Source organism: Ixodes scapularis, unplaced genomic scaffold (assembly GCF_016920785.2).
Source record: "Ixodes scapularis isolate PalLabHiFi unplaced genomic scaffold, ASM1692078v2 PGA_scaffold2__306_contigs__length_199485367, whole genome shotgun sequence".
In the NCBI taxonomy this organism is placed as follows: domain Eukaryota; kingdom Metazoa; phylum Arthropoda; class Arachnida; order Ixodida; family Ixodidae; genus Ixodes; species Ixodes scapularis.
The window spans coordinates 41,528,293-41,541,320 of NW_024609857.1; positions in this window are offsets into that span (position 1 = coordinate 41,528,293).

Below are 13,028 nucleotides of genomic sequence, written 5' to 3' on the forward strand. Positions count from 1 at the left end.
GACAAATGTAGTCAATGTTTTTTCTTTAAATTTATGTATGGCACCTGCAAACGCTCTGGAAAACATACTTCACCTAGCAAAACTTCATTAAAATCATGGTGACAAAATAGTCTAAAGTTTAGGCATTTAGACGTGTTGAAATCCACTTGGCAATGTCTATGTGGAGTGCAAGTTCGTCCGTTTCTTTTGCAGGGGTTGTGGTGATGTCAGAATGCAGAGCTCTGATTGAAGGATAGTGGGTAGACCTGAAGGCAGCTAGCATTGTGTACCCACCATCCTTCAATCAGAGCTTGGCATTTCAACGTCACTACAACCCCTGCAAAAAAAAGCAGAACCTGCACTCCGCATAAACCTTTTCTCAGTAATTAAATGCAAACAGAACAGACCTGGGAACCCTTCTTGCTGATAGCCTTTCCTTGAAAGTGTGAATGGTCAAAAGTCAATGCCATGATAAGCTGAAATACTTCGGACATAGCATGCTAAGGTGGCAAGAAAAATTAAACGGGGACAGCTATCTTCTTTTCATCAAACTTTTCGGAGCTTCATCTTTTGTATAATTACTGTCGTATAAAGAAGACAAAGTCTGGCGGCATGTGAGACGGTGAGCTGGCCGGGCCACGTGTGAGGGTCCGAGATGCGCATGACTGGCAGATACGCTGAAGGTTCGATAAAGGACTCACGGGTATTGGTTTGCGGCCCCGGGCTTTGACCTTTTTCTCGCCTCGGAACACGACATGGTGGCAGCAGTGGGATACTGAACAATCCTCCATCGTTTCTCGGGACCTGAGAAGCCACACCAAACTCTGCAGTTCGACCGAATGGCCAGCAAAGAAGATTCGAGCCGCTGCTAGATCTACGCCACGACTAGCAATGCAGACGGTTCGAGGGCTTCAATCTCCCAGGCCAGCGGAGGACCTTCCTTCTTCAACCCCTTTGCGGTCCAGCTACCGGAGAAGCTGGATTTTAGGAATCCGAGCGACTGGAAGGGATGGATCATTTAGTGGGACCGCTACCGGATCATCTCGGGGCTTCATCTCTGCGACGCTTCGACTCAGGTGAAAACCTTCATCCAAGCGATGGGTAGAGGATGTCCTTCCTTCGCTCGAGATGACACAAGAGGAGCTGAACGACTTCGACATAGTCAAAGCTAAGTTCGACATGCACTTCATTCCGCAGGTGGACGTCATCTTCGAGAGAGCGAAGTTCAATTCTAGAAAGCAAGAGCTGGACGAGCCTGTGGAGGTCTTTATCACGGCATTGCACAGATTGGCGGATACCTGTGACTACGGCCCTTTACGGGACGAGCTCATATAGGACCGCATTGTCGTCGGACTCCTGGACAGGAAACTAAGTGAGAAACTCCAGCTCGATGCTAAGCTTACACTGCAGCGCGCGACTACGGCAGCTTGAACATCAGACGGTAAAGCGCCAACAGACTGAGCTACGCAGCACAAAGACAGACGGCGACATTCTTGAAGAACTCGGAAGACAGCCAAAAACAAAAAGCGAGAACAAGGACTTTGGACGTCCGAACATGTTGCCTCTCCAAGCCCTGTCCAATAATTCGCTATGGACGTGCCGATGGTGTGGCAGTTCACGGAAACACGCCAAGTCTCAATGTGCCGCAAAAGGCAAGAAGTGCAACGCCTGCAAAAAGCTAGGCCACTTTGAGAGCGTCTGTTTTTCCAAACACACTCGAGAAAATTTCAGTATACAAGAGCACAGACAAGGACTGAATGAAGTCTTCCTCGGCGAGTTCGTACATTCAAGCAACGGGCAATGTACCAGGGGAAGCCTGGTACATTACAGCCAAAGTAAACAACCAAGACATCACATTCAAGGTGGACACGGGGGCGGACGTCACAGCTATCCCTCCCAATATGTGCGACGCGACAACATTTGCAACTTTGCAGACAACAGGGACGGATCTTTATGGAGCAGGCCACACTCCGCTGAACACGCTAGGCAAGTTCACGGCGACGGTAACCTGGAATGGGCGCACTACTAAAGAAATCATCTATGTATCCGACCAGCTAAAACACCCACTGCTGGGGCGGCCTGCAATTGAAGCCCTTCAGGTGCTACCTAGCTTGAACGAAGTCAAAGCCGAAAGCAAGCCGGAGTATGACCACCTCCGTAAAAAGTACCCCTTGCTTTTCCAAGTACAAGATCGCGCTTCACCCTGATGCGAGACCATTCGCAATCACATACCCGAGACGGGTACCTCTACCTCTGCTACCCAGCACTCAACAGGAATTGCAACGGATGCAAGACATGGACGCTATTGAAAAAGTCGACCATGCGGCAGCATGGTGCGCACCTATGGTGGTGGCTAAAAAGCAAGACAGTTCTCTTCGTATCTGCGTTGACTATACACAGCTAAACCCGCAACTGGTGCCGGAGCGGATTATCATGCCAACCGTAGAGGAGAGCTTGGCAAGACTCGCCAGGGTGACAGTATTCAGCAAACTAGATGCCAATGCCGACTACTGGCAAGCACCACTAGCCCCAGAGTCAAAGGAACTGACGACTTTTATCCCACCAGTGGGACGATTTCAATTCAAAAGACTCCCGTTTGGCATTGCGACAGCGCCCGAAGCCTATCAGCGGGAGACGCTAAGGATCCTAGAGGGAATCCCAGGTCAAGTATGTCATATGGATGACATCTTAGTTTTCAGTCGTGACAAAAGGGAACACAACATAAATCTTGAGTTGGTACACCGCCGCCTCCACGACTCTGGAGTGACCCTGAACACCTCAAAGTGCGAGTTCTCCAGAAAGAGCATCAGGTTTCTGGGCCACCTTCTGGACAGCAGGGGCATTGTGGCAGACCCTAAGAAAACGGAAGCGATCGTCCAGATGTCGGCACCTGGAAGCTTGGCAGACCTGCGATCATTCTTGGGGATGGTCAACCGCCTTGGGAAATTTCTTCCCGACATAGCCGAGAAACCTAATCTACTTCGAGATCTGCTACACAAGGATGCTAGCTGGCTCTGGAGCGAGCCTCAGGAAGAAGCATTCCTTAACATCAAAGATCTCCTATGCAAGACTCCTGTGCTCACACTCTATAAACCGGATGCACAACTTACATTGTCGGCAGATGCGTCTTCGTTTGCACCGGGGGCGGTTCTGCTCCAAGAGGAAAACAGCAAAAGACGCCCAGTAGTATACGCATCGAGAGCCACGACACAAATGGAGCAGAGATACGCCCAAGTTGAAAAGGAGGCTTTGGCCATCGTATGGGCCTGTGAACATTTCCGGACCTACTTGGTAGGAAAGAGATTCCACATCGAAACAGACCACAAGCCTCTGGTGCCACTGTTCACAACGAAACGTCTTGACGAAATGACACCAAGGCTACAGCGTCTGAGGATGCGCATCTTTGAGTATGACTTTGCAATATCCCACGTACCGGGCAAAGAGATGTTCACCACGGATGTCTTCTCCAGGAAACCCCTACCGACCACACGCCAGTCTACAGACTCAAGGCACACCGTGGAGATCAGTGAAACGTTGGTTCACGAGTATGAAATGCTAACATTGGAGCTCCTTCCAGCCTCTACCTCATTTTTGTCCAGACTGAAGGCAGAGCTTTCCAAAGACCCAACCACATCAAGGGTTATGGAATACAGCGAAAAACAATGGCCGGCAAGGAACAAACTTCCTCCTAACTTAAGCAAATTCGCGAGTCTCGCCGCAGACCTTTCGGTCGTGCAGGGATTACCAATGCGTAACGACCGGCTGGTGATCCCGCCTAGTCTGCAAGGAGAAGTCTTGGAGCGATTGCACAGCGGCCATCAGGGTGTTGTCCGATGCCGGGCAAAAGCCAGAGACTCCGTCTGGTGACCTGGCTTAAGCACGAAAATACATGACTATGTGAGTCGCCGTCCTACTTGTCGGCAATATAGACGACCACATACAGAACCCCTTCTTCAGACTCCACTACCCGATCGTCCTTGGCAGGAAATTGGAACGGACCTTTTCCAGTTCAGGGGGAAGAAGTATATAGTCATCGTCGACTACTACTCGAAGTTCTTCAAGCTTGAAGAAATACCTCGAACAACCACAGAGGACATTATCAAGGTTTTCAGCCAGAACTTCACTAGACACAGTTGCCCAGAAGTCATCCGCTCCGACAACGGTCCCCAGTTTGGCTCAACCAAGTTCCGGTGATTCGCCAGAGAGTGGGGAGTCGAACTGGTTACTTCAAGCCCGTATTATCCCCAGAGTAACGGAGAAGCGGAGAGAGCGGTGCAGACTGCGAAGAAAACCTTGAATTCAGCACAAGCTCTTCTGGCCTACCGAACCATCCCTGGGCCCAAAGGGTTTTCCCCTGCCGAACTTTTGATGGGGCACAAGTTACACTCCACTCTTCCAACGGCGCCCAGTACCTCTCTGGCAACACTCCAGGAGGTATCGGCAATGATACAGGAAACGGAAGACAAGAGAGGCGTCTAACTATAATAGGCGCCGCCGTACAAGAAATGGCAGGGAGCTACACCCACATGCAGCAGTGTGGATTCAGGCGGGAGCGGCCGGACCACCTTGGTCTTACCTTGTAGAAACCGACCAAGGAACGATACGACGCACACGGCACCATCTCCAGCCCGCGATTCCCGACAGCGACAGCCAGCCGGCCGGTTACTGGGAGAACGATCCTCAAGCAACCATAACACGAAGTGGGAGAATTTCACGACCACCGGAACGCTATGGACGATGAGGCTGAAAGGGGGAGGCGTCGTATAAAGAAGACGAAGTCTGGTGGCATGTGAAACGGTGAGCTGGCTGGGCCACGTGTGAGGGTCCGAGATGCGCGTGACTGGCAGATACGCTTAAGGTTCGATAAAGGACTCACGGGTATTGGTTTGCGGCTCCGGGCTTTGACCTTCCTCTCGCCTCGGAACACGACAATTACCTTCTCGCATGTTTCACAGTAATCTGTGGCATGGATTTACCACACTCTTTTTGTGACGTTTACCAGTAGGTGTGCACTGTCATGAGAAAAAAATACAATTTATTTAATTACGACAGGGAGCCACGAGAAGGGAAGATGGCAAGTCCCGATCCACCAAAAAGGACAGGGCATAAGAGTGAAGTCTTGCAAGGCTTGGTCCACGATTCAGGACGGTTTCAAACCTATGATGAATGAAGAGAACAAAGGAGTCCATCAGGTCAACAGGAACAACATCTGACCTAAACATGCAGGGCAATGAAGAGCAGGGGTGAATTTATAGGTCAGGCTGGGTGGGGTGGAGAGGGGAGAAGGGGTAGTTTGCAAGGAGATACTTATTTCACGGGCAAAATGCAGCCCAGATGTGTTTTGTTTACCTAATATTTGTTATGTCACCAAAAAACTAATAATTTCTTCCTAAGAAAAGCTGGGGTATGTTGATTTTTCATTAAGAAAAAGTTAACCTGAAAAAGAAACAACTCCCCCTCCTTAAAAAAAAAAAAAATCTGCTAATGATGCAGAGCATTTGAGTATGCACCAAAACACTGAGAGAGGGGGAGACGAGAATGTGTGTGGACGTCAGAACACAGAGCTCTGGTTGGAATGACTAGTGGGTAGACCTAAAGGTAGTATACGGCTAGCAGTTCAAGAGGAGGAAAAGAAAGAACTCTCCTCTTGCTCACAGTGCTTGGACCCTTATTTTTGTACCCGCACATCACCATTCTTCCCTTGGAAAATTAGCCCCTTGATGCTCTTCGCTAAACATTCGGACGAAATTTGCCAATCCCCCCCCCACTCCGGCCTGTGGCTTCTACAGTACTACGCACAAATATCCTCCGTGGACCCCTAAACTGACAGTGCTGTGGAAACTATGTGCTCCTTGGGCCAGTCGCGCTTGAGAATCTTTTGCCACATGATCATGCTCCCTCGCTTATAGCCACATTCGCAGAATGGGGTCAGGTGATGGACAGGGGGGCGGGCGAGGTTCGTCAACTAACGTCCCAACTTTTCACCCCCGCACGGATTGCGACAGAGATCTCGCGGTAGCTGACGTTTGTTCTGAACCTATCCTTATCCGCTGATGTAATTCAACGTCTGTCTGGCAACGAAATGACTAAAAACTTGCAAATGAAGCACAGGTTGTCGATTGCTTGCTTCACAGAATGAATAGCACAGCTCGCGTCCGATTTTGTTGCCTGTGGGAAGTGCTTTCTTTTTTTTCAGGTTCTCTCGTCTCTTATGGCGGAAAAACCCCAGTTGTCTGCTCTCGTTCCTCTCCTGAGTGCTGCATGACGGGAGTGCATTGTGGTGCACACTTGACTCTCAAGGTGCAGCGAGTGCATGGACGCGTGGAGTGGCAACGCCGAAATGAACTCGTGAAGTACACCGGGCACAAGCATGTGGCTTCGTCTTGCATCTTGTTCGCGTGCAGAAGTTGCTTCGACAGTATTGCAGAAATTACACTATCCCTGACAATGAAGTACAAAAAGGTTTGTGTTGAGTCCAGACACTGCTGCAAGATTGCCAAGCCAGGAAACCTAAACCGAGCCACCACTAAATGTGTTCCGTTTCAAAATGGCCTAATTGGCAAGATTGAACTGCCACCAAATGTATTCCGTTGTACAGCACCAAAGTACATCACCAGACATGAGTGTCAAAAAATATACTTACAATGGCTAGCGACGCCTCATAAAAGTCACGCGATGACCCTCTGCTTGGCCAGTTAAGCCACACGCAGTGCCGTGCAGGGTACAGGACAGCAGCCATGAGCCGGCCGGTGCGTCGACCCAGGGTCCCGCCCATAGTGTTCCGCTGCTGCCTTGAACAAGGTCATTGATGTCATGGTCCTCGGGACCTGTGGTGTGTAACCATTGTGTTTAAGTTTGATAGTCACCGACCAATATTTCGGACTCGATGGGGATAGCGCAAAACTCAGAATAATCGAGCAGTCCGAAAAAATGAATTCTGCCTAAAAATCACTTTATTGCAATTTTAAGTGCAAAGTTGCTACAGAAAGTGATTGATACAATAGGCTCACAATAATTGAAGCTTGGATATTTTGTACTTCCGGATAATTCAAACAGATTTGAAAAATTTGGTTGTCCCGCTATGTTTTTAATGTATTTATAAGCCGCTTAATCCGAATGGCGTTTACGCTTAATTCATATCTTTTTTTTGTTCTCGCGGCCCCGTTGAGTGCGCTTCTTTCCGAGCACCGGTGCACCACAGAGTAGCAATACCTGTGGAGCGTGCTTTCAGTGCACCGGTGCTCATAAAGAAGCACACTCAACGGGGCTCAAGCGGGCACACATTAGCAGAAAGCAGCGTTCACATTATGTGCTTCAAGACTAACAATGATGACCAAGACGACATCGAGGATGAGGACCAGCTCACTGGCATCATGCTTTCTGGCCTTGAAGCACATAATGTGAACGCCGAGCAGGCGGAATATGCTAGTTTCGACGATGATGTGTGTGTTTGTCGTGATGACTCATTAGAGGACATAGTACAGGAAGTAATGCCAGCAAAGTGCAGCAGTGAGAGTGAAGATGACGATGAAGAAAGGGATGACCCACTACCAACTGTCACAGCCATAGCTTTGAGCACATCGCTCAGCTCCGGAACTTTCTGTTTGCAAAGGAAGAGTCCCGTAAAGAGCTACTTGCATTGGCTGGTATTGAAAATTTTATTTTGAGATCGTATGTGCTGACTAAACAGTCCACAATCGACAAATTTTTTGCCGGATGAATAAACTTAATGTCACAGCTCTTTCACTAATGTGTTATGCCTGTACTTATAATTAGGCCTATGTAGAGGAAACTGGCAAAAATCTGCTTTGTCTGAGTAGCTATCCATGTAACAAATCATAATGCCATCTAGTATCATATTTAGATGAATTTCTGATAATTCAAACTAAAATCTGTGACTTCCTGGAGTTTGAATTAATGAGACTCTACTGTAGTTTGCTGTACGGCATTTCGCATTCAGCGAGTCATTTTGTCACTGTACACAGACGAAAGCATAAAAGCGTTCGGACAAGTTACGCATTCACGGCTGCACGATGCTGGCAACTGTAGGGCGAGTCGTTAGACTTTGCCTTTGGTGAAAGAGTCCTGTTTGTAACACTGTGCCGCTGGAGCAAATCCACAGATTGATTGCTACTTCCTTGGCGATGCAACCGCTGCCTTCTCACGTCGACACATGGGAAATACCGCAAACAAAAGCAGACACCGTCACGACTTCGCAAGGTGAAACCGGAGAGGTCAAGAGCGGAAGAATTGCTTGAGTGTTGACGTGCTATGTGGCATCAACAGCAGAGGCCTGCCATTAAAAAAAAAAAAGAAGAATACTAGTTTGTAGTTTCTTTGCTGGACGTGACGTCACGACAACTGACGGCAGCGATTGACTGGCAGAGTGATGTAGATTCTTTTGGGGACAATTTGCTAATGAATTCATAACCTGACATCAAATGTAGTTTCTAAACATGGCAGATATAATCAGGCCAGTTTCCGTCCACAATGCTGCCGCCTAGTCTGTCGCACAGATTATTTCCGTTGCAAAGGGGCAATTGGGGCTTTATGTAAACATAGGCTGGACGTGCGTGTAGGAAAAATAACATGAATGACCGACCACATCATTTACTCTTCCAACATATTGCAAAAAATCAAAATAAGAAAACCGACAAGTCAACATTTTTTTTTTTTTTTTTCCTCATTTTTAGTGGCTGTCGTGTAACATCGAAGTATAAGTACCGAGTAAAATAAAACTAAAGAAAAAGTACATGATGTAAGGTGTACATGAACTCTATAGATATAATACCAGTCCCAATGGTTTAGCAAAGAAGCCAGTCTTCTCAGAAAACCCCCTCTCTCACTTGAGTCCGTTTTCTAATATTTGAATCTTAAAAAGAAGTTGCCCCGAAAAAGCGGCAGAAAATGCACAAACAAAGTGACAGTGCCTAAAAAGGTCACACCTGCCTTTTCACATGGCTCTCAGAACTACATGCAGTGCAGGACGCAGAACGGTACCCATGGGCTAGCTGCAGTTGTAACCCAGTGCTTGTAGTATATCGCAGCTGCTTGGAAGGGAGAGAGGCCACCTCCCTCACGCCGTGGTACCGGGAAAAGCAATATTAAAGAGCCGCAGGCGTCGAGCACCTTGTATTTCTGTGCATCCACAATGCTATTCTGGGACAGCAAGGACAGAAAACTTCAGTAACACAGTGAACAAAAAAGAGACCAAAAGAGTAGGCATGCAGGCGAGCGTGAATTGTAGACACAGCTAAAACTCAAGGCACAAGGAAGCAGAAAAAGGGCACATGAAGAGGCCTTTCGACTTCCTTGCATGTCGGGTTTGAGTCTCGTACCGGGTACTAAGAAGCAACAATACTGGTTCCCTAGCCTTTCCTGTCTCAAGAAGCCTTGGAACAAAGATATCCTACTCGTCATTCATCTCGTTTTCTCTTCTCGGGCAGATTAAAGTGCACGCTGCAGCAGCAAACTGCCTCGAAGGGGCTCGACTCACACTCCTAAGAGAATGATTGGCAAGCAATTTCTCCATTGTGTACTATGTGCATTCTATGTTTTAAAGGGGAACTCCGGCATTTTCTTCATTGTCCCCGATTTGCCTAAAAACTTGCTAAACACATCAACAAACATCGCTGAAATAGTAACCGAAATATCTTGCCGAAATAGCTTTTTTTCGCAAAGTCACAGAATTTACAATTTTGGTCATCATTGTGTTTTTCAAAGTGAAAAGCTCTACTGGCAACATTGAAATTGAGACGTCATGGGAAGGCAAAGGTTCACTCTTAGGGCTGTAGACTTTGTTCACAACTGATCACAAACAGTTTCATGGTGTGAAAAGAACGCTTTGGAAGGTCGCCCCAAATCCCACCCAGCAGCACGAAACAAATGCTCGGCATAGTTCATTTCTACACAGCCGCTCGAACCGTGAGCCCGTCATCCTGTGACACAAGCACGTAACTAGAGGGGGTTCATGGAGCCCGGCCCGGCCCGCCCCGCCGCTGCCGCCCCCCGCCCCCAAAAACAAAATCCTGGCTATGTGCCTGCGTGACGTCACGGCAATGAAAAGCACAAGTATATTTCAATCTTGGATTGGCATCATACACGACAGTGGTAGGAACATTACTTGTGTCGAGCTAGAGAAGCCATATTGGGGGCTACCCCAGCTACGTCCACACTGGCTTTCATGGCAGTTATGTGCAATGCAGACAGCTTTCACTATTTCAACCGAGTGCCTAGGCAAACACAGAAGCAGCCACATAAGACAATCAGGAAAAGACGCCGAGTTGTACAGGCTAAGGAGGAAGGACATAGTGCAGCGAGCTACCTAGTCCAGGCTATTCCTCTGAGAAATGCAGTCGGTGGAAATGTAGGTCAGTCATTCCCACCATTAATTTAGGTAACTAATGCCAGCATTACACTATTTTGCATATTTCTCTACTGCAACGCTAGTCATCCGCAGCAGAAACAACGCCCCAAACTAAAAAAAAGTATCGTTGCATTGTTAACACAGACATCAAGTCCATTAGGAAAGGCCAGCTGTGCCATCCACCTGTTCATAAGCGAGCTGGAGTTCATCAAAGCACAACCGAGAACCTCTCGGAAGTACTTGGTTCCTTTTCAGTAGTTATTGAATGAAAACACAGTGCAGTGGTGATTACCATCAGCACAGCCTTGCCACTGGCACTGCTGTCCCTCGGGTGGCACATGCACGACATGGCCTGCAAGCCATATATATCCCTAAAAGAAAGCTGCATAGGATGCACTTACCGTGGCTAGCGTCGCCACCCAGCGAGCTTGCACAAACCCTCTGCATGGCACGCAGTGCTGTTCAGAACAGAGCGGCACTGGCTAGCCAGTTAATGCAAAGGCTTGTAGTGTCCTGCTGCTGCCTTGGCAAAGCTGCAAGTCACCTCTTTCACGCCTTGTGGTGCCCATCAGCTTCAAAAGAAACGGTGTTGAATCGCGACCAGCTATAACCTGTCGCACAAGGGAGAAAAGGGTGTGAATGTGCAGACTCCTATCTGTTTGCTTTTGTCTAGCGTGTGAGTTTTGTTTGAAAACAACAATGACACTTCTTTCACAGTAATATGCAAAACAAAAACGAGAACGGCTCGGTTATTAATAAGTTGTGTGCAGCAGAGGCACGGGTGCGAGGGCGTAGCTCCGCAGAATGTTCTTTTTGCACGGCTGCTCGTGCAAAAAGGGCGCTTTTGTGCTCGGGCCTGTGCCTTTTCTGCACACAACCTATGTTACAGAGTGTATAGCACGCCTTCGAGCACTCGCGTGCGGCGAGAAATCCATCATATACAAGGTACGATCGCAGGAAACCTCGCAGGGGTGCAGGAAGCTGCAAGTGCACGGTGCACCAGAATGTAACACTAGAGGTGGTGATAGAATTTCACAGTTTGAGAATATGACGTTACTTGGGTCAAAATATAGAAACGAAAAACGTAACTGCCTTACCGGCTGATGATAAGGGCCATCGGAGCACGACCAACTATTTGTTGTGATCGGGGCATTCGATTGGACGCGGGTTGGTAAAGATTTGAAAAACACGAAAGAATAAAACATGTAGGGACGAAGACAGGCAGCGCAGTTCTTTGTCGACATGAAATGTAAGATCAAGCACATTACTCTGTCGGATCAAATAGTTTTGTTGAATTAGGTTTAGCTCGCAAGTCAGCCGTTCTTCGGCGGGCTTTCAGCTTTCTGCGATGGTTGTTTTAATCGTGAACGCAGGCTCAAACAATGTAGGCAGCGGCGCCAAATAGATCTGAAACGAAGAAACAGCTCGGATGCGTGGAACGAACACACATAGAGATCACATCACAGGAAAACTCAAACCACTCACCTTTCGTTCGACGACGGTTCGTCAGGCACGATGTTTCCGATGTTTCTCCGGGCGTTGAGGAGACCGCGTCTGTTTCCGTGCTCCTATTGGTTGTGACGTCACAAAATTTCATCCAATAAAGTGCGCGCCGAAGTTCTCTCTAGTCGCCGGTAAGCCTAGCCCCTCGGGTGCAGGTTTCACGGAGCTGCAAGGCTGCACCCTCCCAGTCACCGATTTTCGCGTGTCAAAATAAACGCATACTTGGGAGCTGCGGTGCATCCCCACACCCATTGAAGGTACACTGTTAGCAAGTCCCGTGTATTTGGCGAATATTTGGGGTGAAAAACACGCCATTTACACAAATTACCATAAATTTACACGATGAGTAACGGATAATTCGTTCAGAAATCATGCGAGGTTGTAAAAAATGTGTTTTGGTTCGGTCATACACGCATAACCGTGTAGCCGACCTCGAAAACACGCATCGCCCCCGGCGACGACCGCGGCATTGCCGGCTATCGAAGCACCGGAATGCTTGGGGACACACTTAGAAAGGACGGTCGAGACAAATGCCGCGGAAAGAAACATGTCTCGGAGACAGATATGCACCAAAAGCAATTGCGCCATGTCGCAGGACGTTGGCGAAACCTACGCTTACCGGGCTCGCCGCCATCTTCTGGTCGATGGCAATGCGGCTCGCTTCATGTCGCCCATGTTTGTATTTAGTTTAGGGGTCCTGATAACAGTTTCTTAGACACCACAAATAAAGTTATGGGTCTAATTATTCGTTCCAAACAGTTAAAATGGATATAAAAAGCGTGTCCTCGATGTGAACACGTGACATTGCAGTTGGTTTCGTTTTTGCTTTAACCTTCAACTGCAAGCGATCTGGCGATCTGGCCACGGCGCAAGCGCAACGCCGATGTACGCTGGAAGCAAGCGCCGGTTGGCTTTCGTTGTTTTTGTTTGACCGGAGAAAATCTGGCAAGTACGCATGGCGTCGCTACTGTTTTGGTTTGACGGGACGCGAGAAGCTTCGCATAGAGCTTCGGAGTTTGCGAGCACATAGTGAAGACGCGACCGGAGAAGTGCCCCTGTGATGTTCCTGGAAGACGGAAAGTAGCATTCGTAATCGTCGTGTGTGCTTTGAAAGCGAAGGGAGTCACAGGGTCCACGAGTTCGCAACCACAAGCCAAGGTTCACGACAGCGCGGCGTTGA